This window comes from Myodes glareolus, chromosome 2, assembly GCF_982192425.1.
Source record: "Myodes glareolus chromosome 2, mMyoGla1.1, whole genome shotgun sequence".
In the NCBI taxonomy this organism is placed as follows: Eukaryota; Metazoa; Chordata; class Mammalia; order Rodentia; family Cricetidae; genus Myodes; species Myodes glareolus.
This window is the reverse complement of record NC_142027.1, coordinates 90,822,527-90,839,867: the sequence shown is the minus strand read 5'-3', so window position 1 is coordinate 90,839,867 and position 17,341 is coordinate 90,822,527.

Below are 17,341 nucleotides of genomic sequence, written 5' to 3'. Positions count from 1 at the left end.
CATCTTTAACAAATGGTGCTGGTACAACTGGATGTCAACCTGTAGAAGAATGAAAGTAGATCCATATCTATCACCATGCACAAAACTCAAGTCCAAATGGATTAAAGACCTCAATATTAATCTGACCACATTGAACCTGATAGAAGAGAAAGTGGAAAGTAGTCTACAAGACATGGAAACAAGAGACCACTTCCTAGGTAGAACCCTAGTAGCACAGACAATAAGAGAAGCAATGAATAAATGGGACCTCCTGAAACTAAGAAGGTTCTGTAAAGCAAAGGACACTGTCATTAAGACAAAAAGGCAACCTACTGATTGGGAGAAGGTCGTCACCAACTACTCATCAGACAAAGGTCTAATCTCCAAAATATACAAAGAACTCAAGAAACTATACACTAAAACTCTAATTAACCCAATTAAAAAATGGAGTACTGATCTGAACAGAGAATTCACAACAGATGAACTTCGAATGGCCAGAAGACACTTAAGGTCATGCTCAACCTCCTTAGCGATCAGGGAAATGCAAATCAAAACCACTTTGAGATACCATCTTACACCTGTCAGAATAGCTAAAGTCAAAAACACCAATGATAGCCTATGCTGGAGAGGATGTGGAATGAGGGGAACACTCATCCATTGTTGGTGGGAATGCAAACTTGTGCAGCCACGTTGGAAATCAGTGTGGCGGTTTCTCAGGAAACAGGGAATCAACCTCCCTCAGGACCCAGCAATTCCACTCTTGGGAATATACCCGAGAGATGCCCTACCATACTACAAAAGTATTTGTTCAACTATGTTCATAGCTGCACTATTTGTAATAGCCAGAACATGGAAACAACCTAGGTGCCCCTCAATAGAAGAATGGTTAAAGAAGGTGTGGAACATATATACATTAGAGTTTTACTCAGTGGTAAAAAACAATGACATCTTGAATTTTGCATGCAAATGGATGGAAATAGAAAACGCTTTACTGAGTGAGGTAACCCAGAACCAAAAAGAGGAATATGGTATGTACTCACTCATAAGTGGATTCTAGCCATAGTTAAAGGTCTTTGTGTCCATAATTTGTGATCCTAGAGAAGCTAGATAAGAAGGTGAACCTGAAGAAAATGTATATATTTATCGTCCTGGATAATAGAACTAGGCAAGATTGCCAAGCAAACTCGGGTGCATGGGGGGTGGGGGGGTGGACGTAAGGGAAGATGGTTAGGGAGAGGGGAGAGGGCGAGAATTGGGGATGGCTTGGGGCAATGGGAGGGGGGGAGGGAGGAAGGATGGTTATGGGAGCAGGAAAGTTTATATCGCAACTAAGAGAGCCATTCTAGGGTTTGCAAGAGACTTGATTCTGGAGGGGTTCCCAGTAAAAAAATAAATAAATAAAAATAAATAAATGAATAAATGAATAAATAAATAAATAAAAAGAAATAAAAAGAAAACGCTTTACTGAGTCAGGTAAGCCAGACCCAAAAAGAGGAATAAGGTATATATTCACTCATAAGTAGATTCTAGCCATAATTAAAAGTCTTTGAGCCTATTATTCGTAATCCTAGAGAAGCTAAATAAGAAGGTGAACCTGAAGAAAATTCAGGTAGTTTTCCTCCTGGAGATTGGAAATAGACAAGAGTTCCAGGTAACCACGGGTGCATGGGGGGTTGGGAGGGTAGTTGGAAGGGCAGAGGGTTAGTGAGAAGGGAGCAGGGGAGGAATGGGGAATGCTCGGGGGACTGGGATGGGGGAGGGAGGAAGGATAGATATGGATTCAAGGAAGAATATATCTCAACTATGGAAATCAGTTTAGGGTTTACTAGAGACTTGACTGTAAATGGGATCCCAGGTCCAAGGAGAGATTCCCAGATTTTTCTCTGGACAGAGGAGAGGGTGCCTGAACTGGCCTTGGCCCATAACCATAGTGATGAATATTTTGCTTATCACCATAGATCCTTCACCTGGCAATGGATGGAGATAGGGACAGGGACCCACGTTGGAACACTGGACTTAACTCCCTAGGTCCAAGCGAGAAGCAGAAGGAAGAATAACGTGAGCAGCGAGGGCAAGATCAGAGGGAACCTTCATCCGGCGATGGATGGCGATGCAGGCGGAGACCCATATTGGAGCACCGGACTGAGCCCCCCAAGGTCCAAAGGAGGAGCAGAAGGAGGAAGAACATGAAAAGGAAAATCAGAACCGCAAGGGGAGCGATCACCCACTGATACAAGGGGACTGATCTAATGAGAGTTCACCAAGGCCAGTTGACTGGGACTGAAGGAGCGCTTGATCCAACCAGATTCTCTGGAGGAGGCTGGATTCCCTGAATGTGGCTGGCCCGAAGTCTTTCTAAAAAGCCATTGACAATGACTCTGGGACTTGTTTCCTCTGCATATTCTGGATTTTTGGAGATCCAGTCTGTTTGGATAATCACCTTCCAGGACCTGGAGGGAGTGGGGAGGAACTTGAACTACCCAGAGGGCAGAAAAACCTGACTGCTTTTAGGGATGGAGAGGGAAGAGGAAAGGGAGTGGGGGGAGTGGGAGGGTGTTGGCAGGAGGGGCGAAAATGGAAACTTTTATATTTTAATAAAAAAAATAATTACCACTAAAAAAAACACCAATGATAGCCTATGCTGGAGAGGATGTGGAGTAAGGGAAAACACATACCTTGTGGTGGGAATGCAAACTTGTGCAGCCACTTTGGAAATCAGTGTGGTGGTTTTTCTGGAAACTGGGAGTCAATCTACCTCAGGACCCTGCAATTCCACTCTTGCTAATATACCCAAGACATACCCTATCATACTTCCAATGCATTTTTTCAACTATGTTCATAGCAGCACTATTTGTAATCGCCAGAACATGGAAACAACCTAGGTGTCCCTCAATAGAAGAATGGTTAAAGTAGGTGTGGAACATGTACACATTGGAATTTACTCAGCGGTAAAAAATAATGACATCTTGAATTTTGCATGCAAATGGATGGAAATAGAAAATGTTTTACTGAGTGAGGTAACCCAGACCCAAAAATAGGAATATGGTATGTCCTCACTTATAAGTGGATTATAGCCATAGTTAAAAGTCTTTGAGTCCATAATTTGTGATCCTAGAGAAGCTAAATAAGAAGGTGAACCTGAAGAAAATCATATAGTTATCCTCCTAGATAGTGGAACTAGGCAAGATTGCCAGGAAAACTCAGGTGCTCGGGGGAGGAGGGGTGGAAGTAAGGGAAGATGGTCAGGGAGATGGGAGATGCTCTATTTAGAAAGTAGTCTCTTGTATCAATGTGTTAAAGGCCATGTATATTTATGTTGAGGTCTTTAATCTACTTGAATCTAAATTTTCTGCACAGTAATAGATATGGATCTAATTGTATTCTTTTACTTGCTGACTCTAGTATTGCCAGCACCATTTGTTGATAATGCTATATTTCATAGCATCATATAATTATGGCTTCATTGTAAACACTCAGATGCTTGTAGGTGTGTGGGCTTATATTTGGGTCTTTGATTTCATTCCATTGACACAACTGGAGGTTTTTATGCCTATGACATTCTGCTGTATTACCTTTGCTCTGTAGTAGAACTTGAAAAGAGGAAGCTCTCTTATTGTACAGCATTGTTTTAGCTACTTGTTTTGCTTTGTTCAGGTATATGAAGTTGAGTGTTGCTTTTTCACAACTGCAAAGAATATTTTTGGAATTCAATGGTTATTGTTTAGAATCTGGATATTGCTATGGGTAAGATGACCATTATTACTATATTAGTTCTACTGATCCATGAGCATTGGATACCTTATCATCTTCTGATACCTCCTCCAATTATTACATAGCACACTGAGTGTAATTCAACTTTCTATATTTTATAAATAAAATGTTTTAGAAAAGAGGCTGTAAATTTACTCTATGCAAGGATGTGATTCAGGTTTAAAGGGTTGGTTGAAATATTTTCACACATATTAGATCACTATGTGAATAAAATGAGCATGTATAAGTCAAGACATGACAGTCTTTCTAATAAACATTCATATTTTGCATAAATTCAAAAACAATAATAAAATGAGAATATTGTGAAATTTTTCTGTATATTATAATCTTGCATGTCTAAATTCATGGTATATAACCATTTTAATGTGAGATTCTTACAAGAATTCCAAAAGAAGTATAGAACATAGAACCAATGGATTTTCACTTATAAATATTAAGGGGATTTTGAGTTATTCTTACTGAATTCCAGTAGAAAACAAAGATAAGTATAACAAAAACAAGCTGACCCATCAGTGGCAGAGGACGACATATGAAAGGAATGAACTGCATGAAATCATTGCCCATTCTGCCTACAATAGATTGAGCAAAAGTTACTCATACCCTCTTCTCCAATGACAGTTTTGACCCCACTGTCATCCCTGGTATTTCACAGGTCACAGGCAGATACACATCCAGGGTGCCATTCTGCTCTTACCAATATTCCTGAGTACCTCTGAGAGGTAGAATTTCATGTCTTGGTGGGAGTGAGTTGGGGACACAGGCTTTTCTGCTTCCTCTAAATGAGGAGCAGAGCTTATGGCCTGAAACACAGTCTGGGGATGGGGAAAGTAATGTGTGGTTCTGCGACATGTTTTCAAATGTCCTTAACTGGTGTTTGCTTGTGGGGACATGCTGGGTGCTATGAGTGTGTGATGAGTCTGTCTTTTTTATCATTAGGTGCTTGTATGCTGATGGCTCCTCGCAGCCCCAGGAGGAACCTGATACTACTTATTCCATCTCAATGCATGGCTAGAAGTCTAGGTGCTCATTACTGCTCTTCCCTGTGTTGTTCCTTATACTCTGAGACAAAGCTGCCTCCCTGCAGTTTGGAAATTCTAATTATATGTGCAATTTATGTATGTTTGCATATGTGTACACATGTGTGTGTGTTTGTGTGTGTGAGGAAGAGAGAGACAGAGACAGAGAGAGACAGAGAGAAAGAGACTCCAGCTCCTGCAAGTGAGGGTTCCATGGCACGACATAAGGATTTGCCTCTCTCATAATTTCCAGGGATCTCTTCCAGTTTTGCAGAAGGCCAACACTGAAACAAAATCACCTTGTTGGCCCATCATCATTTTTTGGTAACAAATGATTTCCTAAGTCCATCTTTTCAATAATTTCATGGCAAGAGAGCATTATTCCTCACCTTAGATTTTTCTCCCATCTGGTGCTGAATGGAAGTAATCTGTGTACCTTAAACAGGAGCCAACATGACTTATCTGTGCCCATAGTCGAACAAGGTGCATGGCTACCTCAGAAGCCCATTGAATGGATAAGTGGGAGTCAGCTTACTACCTGATATGTGGGTGTACAGCACTGCTTCCAACCCTGATTGTATACTCATTTTACTTCATTCTGTCACTGCAGAGGCTCCCAATGTGTGCCCATACCAGACTGTGAGCCTATTGTATGCCCACAGAGGTCAGATCACAGTGTGGGTTTTCGACTTCTCATTTATGTCAGATTCTCCACTAAAGTTCTCATATAAATATGTTATTGTAGATTATTTGTACTCTGTGGGGAATTTAAAGTGTTTGTCATTATTTTCCTTTTGAACACAAGAAGTTGTAGAATCATGAAAAGCAGCATCAGTGTATCACTGGAAATTCATCTAGAATGTGAAGTCTAATGTGGAATGCAAACCTTGTCTAGGCATTGTCTATTTCAATATCAAAGCCTTAAAAGGAAATGAAATAGATACTTCTCATAACTCAGCAAAAGGATGATCCTATATTTTAAAATGCAGTCAAACTAGCATTATAGGTAAATTTGACCTAATGATTAACATTATATTGCTTCCATTTCCCACACACTAGAATTACAAGTGGAACTGACAAGGCCAGTGAGGACAGCTCTAACCCTGGGTTTCCTAAATGCTAGGCGAGCAACCTGCCAACTGAGCTATGTCCACAGATATTATCTTTTGTAGAGAAATTTTCAGCAGCTAGGAATATGTTTTCTCTGAGTATAACAACTAATCCAAATCCCACATTATAACTAGCAGTGCAGGACCTTCCTTGGTGTGCTTTCAAATGCCTGTACTTGGGGCAGGTGGCCTTTCTTCTTTCTCATTTATATGATATATTTTCTCAATAGAATTTTATTCCTCCTCATGGTGAACAGGGGGATTCTGAAGAAGGAATGAGACATCCCTGAGCAGTGTCCAAAAGTAAACACTCTATGGTGATATGCAAGATATTCATCAGTGTGTCTCTGGGAGAAGGCCAGTTCAGGCACCCTTTGCTGCCCTTGGATCTAGTTGGGGAAATCCCCTTGGACACCTGGGAACCCCTCTAAAGCCAAGATTCTTGTCAACCCTAAAATGGCTTCTTTAGTTAAGATATCTTCTTCCCTGCTCCCATATCCACCCTTTCTCCATCTAAATTATCCCATTCCCCCAAGCTCTCCCCAATCCTCCCCTTCTCCCTTCCTTCTCTCCATCTCCCCTTCCCCCCAACACACCCCCACATCCCTGATCCCAACTTTTGCCCGTCCATCTTGTCTAATTCAAATATCCAGGAGGATAACTGTATGTTTTTCTTTGGGTTCACCTTCTTATTTAGCTTCTCTAGGATCACGAACTATAGGCTCAATGTCCTTTGTTTGTGGCTAGAACCCACTTATGAGTGAGTACATACCATATTCCACATTTTGGGTCTGGGTTATCTCACACAGTAAAGTGTTTTCTATTTCCATCCATTTGCATGCAAAATTCAAGATGTCACTGTTTTTTACCACTGAATAGAACTCTAAAGTGTATATGTTCCATGCCTTCTTTATCCATTCTTCATCTGGCGATTGATGGAGATAGAGACAGAGACCCACATTGGAGCACTGGAATAAGCTCCCAAAGCCCAGATGAAGAACAGAAGGAAGGAGAACATGAGCAAGAAAGTCGAGACCACGAGGGGTGTGTCCACCCACTGAGACTGTGGAACTGATCTAATGGGAGCTCACCAAGGCCAGCTGGACTGGGACTGAACGAGCATGTGATCAAACCGGACTCTCTGAATGAGGCTGACAATGAGGGCAGACTGAGAAGCCAATGATAATGACACTGGATTTTGATTTTACTGCATGTACTGGCTTTTTGGGAACCTAGTTTGTTTGGATGCTCACCTTCCTAGGCCTGAATGAAGTGGTTGGGCCTTGGACTTCCCACAAGGCAGGGCACCCTGACTTTTCTTAGGACTGGAGAGCAAGGGGAAGGGGAAATGGGCAGAGTGAGAGGGAAGTAGAAGGATGGGAGGAGGTGGAAATTTTAATAAATAAATAAATAAACAATTTTTTTTAAAAAGTACACACTCAGATCCACACATGGAAAATCCTGGGGGGATCCAATCAAGCAGAAATTTGTCTCTGGATTTTGAAGGAGGATGTGTGGGGTGGTTACCCTTGTATTCCTGGAGTGTCTCTGGGAAATGGCAGCATGGCTTCTGGTGAGTTCTCAAAAGAGCTTGTTGGCAGAGAAGTAATAGTATTCCCCCACAACATCAGCTTTCCCTTCCCTGGACATTCTAATGTTTCCTGGAGATCCCTGGCATCATCTGTGAAGTCACAAGTGCTGTAGCAAAATCAGCAGCTATTGGATTGTTCATTCAGTGCCTGTAGGCACTGAAATATGTAGTTGAGTCCCAGCAGTATATTTGAAGCCTATTTCTCTTTACCAGTGAAAACCTAGAAGGTAAGCTTAAGTTATTAAGATCCCAAATCACTAAATGTCATCAGAAAACCAAAACAATTGGCTAAATGTTACTTTGTATCATCTACTGTTTATTTTATAGTCATATTGCATATTGTATAGTGTGCATTGAAAATGAATGTACTTCTTCTAGGAGGAAAAACAAACAGTAGTAAATGTTTGGGGAAATGATTTTGGCAAATGTCACAGAGCTCCTACAGAGAAAGCTGTGAGTCAATTAAGTGACCAAGGAGAGAGAAATGGAAAGAAAATCCCAAAATAAGCTCAGGAATGAAATATTAAACAGGAAAAAGAAATAAACAAGACCATCTTACTGAAGGGACACCAGCTTGCAAGAACAACGAAGTACAAGTTGTACTTCAGGTTATACACTGTGAGTGCATCCTGCAAACAAGTAGACTATCTGCACTAAGCAACTCGCTAACATGGTCTAATGTCCACATGAGATAATGAACACAATATCTGATGATTTTTACCACTTACCCTCAGTACATTAAAATTAGAAAATACTACTGTTTAATGATGAATCCTAACAGCATTAAATGAACCTGTTCTCTACAGAAAGAGACAAATGGTAAGAGCAGAGCATGGAGACTGGATCCCCTACTCCATTGTTTCAGTACAATTTACCAGCTGCTATTTACCAGAATATAGACAACAGCAGATGGAGCAATGGTCAACAAAGATTCAGGGAATGCTGAAAAATATTTCAGTTTTTAATATAAAATTTAAGCACCCAGAGGCTTCAAAAGAAACAACTACAAGGAGAGCTAGGGAGAAGGTATTCTGAAAAAATAGCATGTAGATTTTAAAAGATGGATATTTGTACATATGATTTATACTTAAAAGGATACCTTGTAAAGAGTTCTGAAATATTTGAATAAATATAGAAGAGGAAGAAAAGCCAGGGTATCAAATTGTACAGAGATATAAAGCTTTCTATTAGAATCACAGGCTGTTTATAAGGTAAGATGATTACTATCTTCGAATTATGGAAATCATATGCCCTTTGGTCTACTAGACTTACGCACATGTCTAAGACTAAATTTCTAGGTCATTATATTAGGCTTATGTATGTGCATAGAAAACATATTAGTCATTTATTTCAACTTTAAACAGTGCAGATGTCTTTCAGTTCTCTTTTCCAGGTTTTAAGAGAAGTTGACTTGAAGCCCGTCCTGAAACTCACTGTAGATCAGGCTGGCCTGGACCTCACAGAGATCTATGTGCTTCTGCCTTCCGATTGCGGGGATTAAAGGTGTGTACCATCACCACAAGCTCTTTTGTTTTTTACTTATTATAGTTGCGGGATGAAATTATGTTGAGATGGAGTTATAGGCAGTTGTTTGCTGCCTTATGTGGGTGCTGGGAATTAATCCCATGTTCTCCTCAGGAACAGCATGTGCTCTTAATCACTGAGGCAACTGTCAAGCAATTATTACAGAAGAAATCACTTCATTTACCTTAAAGGCACATTTGCTATATTTACTAAAGTCTTTTTTTTTCCGCTGAAGCTTGAGGACATGAGTGGGAAGGGTCCTGGGACTTTGGAAGAATGGGGCAGGTGACAGGCTGGGTTTAAAATGTCTAATGCTCACTATGACACACTTCACAAGGTCTCTAAGAGGAGTGTACCCCCAACACACATGAAATACATTAATTTTTATAATTAGAGGGAAGATCTTCTCCCAGTCAGTAGGTTGCCTTTTTGTCTTAATGACAGTGTCCTTTGCTTTACAGAACCTTCTCAGTTTCAGGAGGTTCCATTTATTAATTTTTGCTCCTGTCTGTGCTACTAGGGTTCCACGTAAGAAGAAGTCTCCTGTGCCCATGTGTTGTAGACTACTTTCCACTTTCTCTTCTATCAGATTCAGTGTGGTCAGATTAATATTGCTGTCTTTAATCCATTTGGAATTGAGTTTTGTGCATGATGATAGAAATGGACCTACTTTCATTCTTCTTACAGGTTGACATCCAGTTATGCCAACACCATTTGTTAAAGATGCTTTCTTTCTTCCATTGTATAATTTTAGCTTCTTTGTCACAAATCAGGTGTTCACCCTTTGGTGCTTTCTTCCATTATGGAATACGAGTTCATTCCTCAAACATGTATCATTTTTAAATTGTTCAAGTAGTTCATGAAATGCTTCTTCTAAATCTTTGATGGATTTCTTTAAAGGCATAAAGTAGGAATCACTCTGCACATCTGTGACTTCCTTTTCAGTTTGCACCAAGACTTTCCTGAAGGTTGGGGGGCACTGTCATGGTCATCTTCAAATTCTTTTAATTTATTTTTGTTCTAGAGATATTCTCTGAAGGAGGGAGGATAGAGGGGTAATTTGGTTAGTTTCCTAGAAGAGGTTCTTCTCCTTTAGGCACATGTTTTCAAAATTGCTTTATTGTTAAAAGTCACAGGGCATTGAACAAAGACAGTAATATATTTTTTATTTAACAGATAAACATTTTCAGTTAGGTTCAGTCTGTCTCAAATCGCTAGACTATCTTTAAGAACTGATAATAATTTATCTTCTCCTAGAGTATTCTAAAAATCATGACTCCATGACCTTAAATATATCAGTGTTGTTTGGAGTAAACTTAAGGTGTAGTGTGTCACATATCCAAAAACAAGAATTATATGAGAAGTAATGTGTAAAAACAATTCTTGTGCCTAAAGGTTTGACATATGTATTTTCTCAGAAAACTTATACTATTGATCCCCAGGAGTGCTTATTAAACTACGATTTTTCCCTCAGATTAATGACTATTATATTTCAATTTGAGGATTATTTTTGAAAAACATGAAAAGGGTAGAAAATGGTATTTTAAGTATCATGCAGGATTTATACTTCATTTAAATAAATTAAACTTAAATCTTTTTTATATTTTAACAAGCTTACATGAATAACCTCTCAAGAAGGAAGATCATACATTACTTTTAATACTACAAATTACTTGGGCATGGGATCACAGGCAGTGAACACAATTATTTATTGTGTCAAGCCTCTAGAAACACATGTTTATAAACATCCAGCTGCTTCTAAGAAAGATAACAAGCAGTTGATAATGAAGCTTGGGGGACAATAATTGATGAATAAACCTATTTACAATTATTATGCATGGAAAAACAAGTAAATTATTCAACAATAGAAACAGAAATGCTCAAATTGTCAGAAAGATCAAATGTGTTTGGCAAAATTAGTTAAGCATCAGTCTAAAGCATTTTTAAAAGGCCAGGGAGACGAGACAGACAAATAAAAACTCTCTGTCCAAACGGCAACAAGAATCAGGCACAATGAACAGAATTTTATTTCAAAGTACCTGCTGTGGTAATGCAGTGCATGTACATGGTCTGTCTGAGCTACATCAAGTTCTAATGGAGTCTATTTCCTCTTGTGACAGGGAAATAAGTAAATAGAGTGAAACCCAAACTTCAAAGTTTCCATTCTTACTTACTTGGGTTCCTTCTTTACCCACATCTGTCAAACATATTTCTTTTAAGTACAATGATGGATCCTGCCAGTAGAATCCTCATGGGAATCATGAGAAGCTCAGTATTCGCTTTTAATTCTTTATCATAAAATACGAGTCTATAACAATGCATCATTACATACTGCAATAATATCCTACATGCTTAATGAACAATGTCTAGTGTTGAAGTATTTTGAACCCTATTGTTTCTATTTTAAAAAGTGGGAATGGGAGGGGGAGAGGGAGTGGGAACTGAGATTGGTGTGTAAAACTTTTAAAAAGATAGTTCATTTTCTTTTGAAAAATAAAATAATAAAAAGACTCCCTCAATCAAAATACCTCTATCCTTGTTCTTTGTGTCTGTCTTTCCCCATGTCAACTATCCCCTTCCCTCAAGTTCTCTTCTTCCCTCCCTTTATCCACTCCAACTCTCCTTCCAACTCTCTTCTCTCTGCCCCCCCCCAATGCTTCCAAATTTCTAAGGAGATCTTGTCTATTTCCTATATCTAAGGGGTTCTATATATGTTTCTAATAGGGCTCTCCTTGTTACTTACCTTTCTGGGTCATAGACTAAAGGTTCACTATCCTTTGCTTTAAAACTAGTATGCACATATGAGTGAGTACATATTATGGTTGTCTTTCTGGGTCTGGGTAATCTCACTCAGGATATTTTTTTTTCTAGTGCCACCCATTTGCATGACAATTGCATTATGTCAATGTCTTTTACCTCTGAGTAGTATTCTAAAGTGTAAAAGTACCACATATCCTTTTCTAATCTTTGGTTGCGGGGGAGGGGGAAGCTCCTAGGTTGTTTCCAGACACTGGCTATTACAAATAATGCTGCTATGAACATAGTTGAACAAATGTCCATGTAGTAGTATAATTGATCATCCTGTGGCTATATGCCCAAGAGTGAGATTGCTGGACTCTAAAGTAGGCTGAATCCCAACTTTCTGAGAAGCAACCATACTGATTTCCAAAGTGGTTGTACAAGTTTACATTTCTACCAGCAATGCAGGACTGTTTTTCTGCATCCTCTCCAGCTTCAGTTATCATTGGTGTTTTTGATCTCAGGCATACTGACAGTTGTAATACTGTTTTTCAGAGTCATTGTGATTTTCATTTCCCTGATGGCTAAGGATTTTGAATATTCCTTAAGTGGTTGTTGGCCATTTGAAATTCTTCTATTTAGAATTCTCTGTTTAGTTCTGTACTCCATTTTTATTTGGATTATTTGGTATTTTAATGTCTAATGTCCTGAGGTCTTTATATTTTTGAGACCAATAATCTGTCTGAGTGTGAGTAGACTGAAGGTATTTTCCCATTTAGGTACTGCACTTTTGTCTTATTGACTGTGTCCTTGGCTTTACAGAAGTTTCTCAGTTTCAGGAGGTCCCATTTATTTATTGTTACAGTGTCTCTGTACTACTGGGGTTATATTTAGGAAGTGGTCTCATATGTCCATGTTTTGAAGGCTACGTCTCGCATTCTCTTTATCAGATATCAGACCTCATTAGGTCTATAATACTTGAGACTTGAGTTTTGTGCATGGGTATAAATATGGATCTATTTTCCTTCTTCTACATGTTGACATCCAATTATGCCAGCATCATTTATTGAAGATGTTTTCTGTTTTCTATTGTATAATTCAGCTTCTTTGTCAATAAAACAAGTGTTCATAGGTGTGTGGCTTAATATCTGGGTCTTTAATCCGATTCCATCTGTAAAGTTGTATGTTTTATGCCGGTACCAGGCTGTTTCTGTTATTGTGGCTCTATAATACAGCTGGATATCAGGGATGCCGATGCCTCCAGAAGTTCCTTTATTGTACAGGATTGTTTTGGCATCCTGGTTTTTTGGTTTTTTTCATATGAAATTGAATATTATTTTTTCCAGGTATCTAAGGAATTGTGTTGGGATTTTGATAGGGATTGCATTGATTTTGGTAGGATTGCCATTTTTATTTTGTTGATCCTACCTATCCAAGAACATAGGAAATTTTTCCATTTCCTGTTATCTTCTTCATTTCTTTCATCAAAGACTTAAAGTTCAAACAGATCTTTCACTTGTTTGGTTTGTGTTACGTCAAGATATTTTTTGTTATTTTTGGCTATTATGAAGGGTGATGTTTCTCTGATTTCTTCTTCAGTTTCTTTATCATTTATATATAGGTGGCTACTGATTTTTGAGTAGTTCTTGCATCCTGTCACAATATTGAATGTATCTATCAGCTGTAGCAGTTCTCTGATAGAGTTTTTGTGGTCAATCATATATACTATTATATCATCTGCAAATTGTGAAACTTTGACTTCTTCATTTTCTAGTTGGATCCCCTTGATTCCCTTTTGTTGTCTTATTGCTCTAGCTAAATTTAATTAATGTCAGATAGAAGGAAGATATCAAGAGATTCATAGAAGGGGTATGTCTGGATAGAGTTAAGAAAAGTAATAGAGTTGAGACAGAGGTGATCAAAAGACTGTAATGGCGTGTTTTTCCTTTTTTCTTTTGTCCTAAAAAGTTAAGTTTCACACCACTCACTGGCACTAGAGAATTAAGTTTTCATCCCTCAGATACAAAAGCCAAGTTGAATGAGAGTTCACCAACTCTTTGGCTCTGCTTCAATTCCTGATTTGCTAAAAGCTGCCCCTCACAGCAGCACTACAGGAAGAGTCCTTTACCTTAAAGAAGTGCTGAGAGCTGCTGTGGGAGTATACAGGAGTCTGGGTTTCCTGCCCTGTGGGAAGTGCAAGTTCCTCCCCCTCCCTCCCGGTCTAGGAAGGTGAGCATCCAAACAGTCTAGGATCCCAAAAAGCCAGTACTTGCAGACAAAACAAGACCCAGTGCCAATATCAATGGCTTCTCAGTCAGCCCCCATGTCAGCGACATTCAGAGAGTCTGGTTTGATCACATGCTCGTTCAGTACCAGTCCAGCTGGCCTTGGTGAGCTCTCATTAGATCAGTCCCCTTGTATCAGTGGGTGAATGCACCCCTCGCTGTCCTGACTTCCCTGTTCATGTTCTCCCTCCTTCTGCTCCTCATTTGGACCTTGGGGGCTCAGTTCAGTGCTCCAATGTGGGTCTCTGTCTCTATCTCCATCCATCGTCAGAAGGTAGCCTTTTTGTCTTACTGACTGTGTCCTTTGCTTTACAGAAGCTTCTCAGTTTCAGGAGGTCCCATTTATTCATTGTTCCTCTTAATGTCTGTGCTACTGGGGTTCTACCTAGGAAGTGGTCTCCTGTGCCTAAATCTTGTAGACTACTTCCCACTTTCTCTTCTATCAGGTTCAATGTGGTCAGATTAATATTGAGGTATTTAATCCATTTGGACTTGAGTTTTGTGCGTGGTGATAGATATGGATCTATTTTCATTCTTCTACAGGTAGACATTCAGCCATGCCAGCACCATTTGTTAAAGATGCTTTCTTTCTTCCACTGTATAATGTTAGCTCCTTTGTTGAAAATCAGGTGTTCATTGCTTTGTGGATTAATATCTGTGTCTTTAATTTGATTCCATTGATCAACATCTCTGTTTTTGTGCCAATACCAAGCAGTTTTCATTACTGTAGCTCTGTAATTGAGTTTGAAGTCAGAGATGGTAATGCCTCCAGAAGTACTTTTATTGTATAGGATTGTTTTGACTATCCTGAGTTTTTTGTTTTGCCATATAAACTTTATTATTGTTCTCTCAAGGTCTATGAAGAATTTTGATGGGGATTGCATTGAATCTATAGATTGCTTTTGCCATTTTTACTATGTTGATCCTCCCAATCCAAGAGCATGGGAGATTCTTCCATTTTCTGGTATCCTCTTCAATTTCTTTCTTCAAAACCTTAAAGATTTTGTCAAATTGATCTCTCACTTCCTTGGTTAGAGTTACCCCAAGATACTTTATGCTATTTGTGGCTATCATGAAAGGTGATGTTTCTCTGATTTCCCTCTCTGTATCTTTGTTCTTTGTGTATAGGAGGGCAACTGATTTTTTGGTGTTGATCAGCTTTTGAGTTCTCTGGTAGAGTTTTGGGGGTCACTTATGTACACTATCATATCATCTGCAAATAATGAAATTTGACCTCTTCCTTTCCAATTTGAATACCTTTGATCTCTTTATGCTGTCTTATTGCTATTGCTAGAACTTCAAGCACTATATTGAAGAGGTATGGAGAGAGTGGACAGCCTTGTCTTGTTCCTGATTTTAGTGGAATGACTTTGAGTTTCTCTCCATTTAATTTGATGTTAGCTGCCAGCTTGCTGTATATTGTTTTTATTATATTTAGGAATGAACCTTTTATCTCTTATATCTCCAAGACATTTATCATAAAGGGGTATTCAATTTTTTCAAATTTAAAGCAGGATCTTCACAGCATGGGCTGCTCCCATATCCACCTTCCTCCATCCCACCCATCCCATTGCAAATATGCAAGAATTGTCACTGTGAAGGCTTAACATCCATAGTGCAGTAGGAACCAGAGCCTTCTATCCAAACCAAAGACTTTTTACAACTAACAACTTGCAAGTAAAAGATCTGTGGACAAAGAGTGACAATATGTTTCACAGTGATGTTACAATGGTGACATTTTTTATTTATTCCTCTTTTCTTTTTATCTATGACTCTTTTAAAATGTTTCTCCCTTGAGCATTATTTTGGTGGGTGTTCTAGGGCAGTGATTAGATCTAAGGAATGGGAAGTAAATGGAATCCAGATGCATGATAGAAAGACACGTTGAATAAATAAGCATTAAAAATGGTCAAAATTGTGGTTTCTGAAATTGTGAATTGATAAAGAATGATGCTATTAGATTATATATTACATTTACTTCTAATAATATGAACTAAAGTCATTTATTTGAGAGGAGAAATCAGTATTAATATAACTAATGATAAATCAAGGAGAAAAATATAAATCAATGAAAACTATTGCTATACTACAGTATCCACAGCGTTTAAAAATCAGTAAAGCTATGGAGGTATACCATTATAATGAGAGAGGAAAACATTGGAAGGAGGGAGAAGAGTTAGCTAAGGAATGAGAGGACAGTACTAGGATTTTGAATAGAACAATGGACGAAAACAGTGTAATACAGAAATATACAGAAAATCTATACAACCCAATTAAACAATAAAACATAAAAATACTTAAGATGTAATAAAGTGAGAGTGAATAAGTCAAAGAATTAGAATAGGAGAAAGACAACAAGGAAAAATACAATGAATAGTATAATTACACTGTCAAACAGGGAGGTTTGTCCTTTTTGTGCTATCTTCCCCATAATGACTCACGTAGAAATATTTGATGAAAATCAAGGTGCAGGTTTTAAGATTAGCTCTATTCTAGAAAACCAGATTTTTGTGAGACTGCAATTCACACAATTACTTAGTCAACATTTTTGTTGGTGTTTTTATTCATTCCATAGTAAATTTTGCTGAGTAACTCATTGTAATTTAGTTCTCATACTCATTTTGTGTTCTTGAAGCAGTGATGGAACCCTGTAGCCTCAGGGGCGATTCAGCTTTGGATGTCAGATTTAAACAATATGTATCTACAAACCCAGACTTACAAAAAGTACTAGAATGAAAACCCCAACACAAGGAAGCTAACTACACCCTAGCAACACAGGTATCTGGTAAGCCCCACCAGCAAAACCCAAAGAAGGGAAACACACAAACACTACTACCGAAAGATAACTGGAGCTAACAACCACTGGTCATTAATAGCACTTAATATCAATGGACTCAATCCACCTGTAAAAAGACACAGGCTAAGAGAATGTATATAAAAACAGTATTCAGCTTTTTTGCTGTTTACAAGAAACACACCTCAACCACAATGACAGACACTACCTCAGAATAAAGGGTTGGAAAAAGGTTTTTATAATCAAATTGACCTAAGAAACAAGTGGGTGTAGCTATCCTAATATCTAACAAAATTGATTTTAAACAAAAATCCATCAGAAGAGATGGAGAAGGACATTTTATACTCATAACAGGAACAATTCATCAAGATGACGTCTCATTCCTGAACATATATGCACCAATACAAGAGCACCCACATATGTAAAAGAAATATTACTAAAACTTAAATTGCACATCAAAACCCACACACTAATAGTAGGAGACTTCAACACTCCATTCTCCCCAGTGAACAAGTCAATCAGACAGAAACTTT